Raw genomic sequence first — 1,338 nt, 5'->3', positions numbered from 1 at the left:
TACGTGTGTGTGTGAATATATGTGTGTGTATGTATGTGTGTGTGTGTGTGTGTGTGTGTGTGTGTGTGTGTGTGTGTGTGTGTGTGTGTAAGAGCACCGAAGTGTGACGTACTAATGAAAGTACTTATGTACCGACTAATAAAAAGTGCAAAATATAGCTTACTGGGAGAGAGCGAGGTGGGAGACAGAGGAAAGGCGGCAGGGACGATAGTTGGGGGCGGTAGAAGAAAAGGGAGGTTGAGGGTAGGACAGGGGAGGCGAGGAAAAAGACGGGAGGGGAAGTACGAGTTTTGTACCCTACAGGCTAAGGGGCTCTCCTAATTATAAACACAGATGTACTGTTAAGAAATTATCAGAGACAACTATGCGGAGATACCCCATGACCATATTAAATGCATATTAATCACAAAATACAACTCCTCTGGTGAGATAATGCGCATGCGGTAACACAGTAACGTAGCCAGATTTTGTACTGTATGGTATATGCAGCGGGGACCTTACATGCAAGGTCTTCTTCCTATTTCTTAAGTGAGGTCGACTGATAGAATGTTATTACATAAATCTAAGGTAGGGTGAGCCCTCTTTATCTTAAATAAATAAATTTGGTAAAATAACGTTCTTTTCGGGAGATATTGCGCATGCGCCAGCACTGTTTCATGCGTGCAGTATACGGACTGAAGAAGATGGCATAATATAGCTTGCTGAGGAAAAGAGGTGTGGGGGACAGAGGAAAGGCGGCAGGGAAGATAGCTGAGGAGCGGTAAAAGAAAAGGAGGCGAAGGGTGGGAAAAGGGCTAACGCTCCATTAGGAGTGTTCCCAACTTTAAAGGAATAGTAGGTCCATCGATTATGCAAAGTTGACGATTGCTACAGTAACTGGCACCTTGTGTAGTTAATAAGTACATTACCTTATAGCCAAACGCGTATTAGTTTGTCCAATATCACTGCTGGTTACTAAAAAATATCCAATTGAATTCCGCGGTCAAATAAATCCGTTGTTGTTGTTTCAACCCGCTATGCCGGCTATGACCGGCCGTAACCGGCGAAGCGGTGTCATACAGATTATAGTGCACCGGACATTTTCGCACGTATGCTAGGCCGTCAGTGATTTCGATCCTTGTGGTCTGAGTGCGCATTCCATACCTTATGGTTTTACTCTTGGGAATAAATGAATATACGAAGATCTTGAGATTACAAGCAACATATAATATGTGAAAAGGATATTAGAACCCAATTTGACGAATCGTACGAACCAACCTGCGTACAGCAAGTTCATTACACTATAAAATGGGAAACACGTAAATGGTGCAGAACACACGAACGAAAACTGACGGACAC

The sequence above is a fragment of the Priapulus caudatus genome, unplaced genomic scaffold, assembly GCF_000485595.1.
Source record: "Priapulus caudatus unplaced genomic scaffold, Priapulus_caudatus-5.0.1 Scaffold535, whole genome shotgun sequence".
NCBI lineage: Eukaryota > Metazoa > Priapulida > Priapulimorpha > Priapulimorphida > Priapulidae > Priapulus > Priapulus caudatus.
This window is presented reverse-complemented; position numbering follows the sequence as displayed.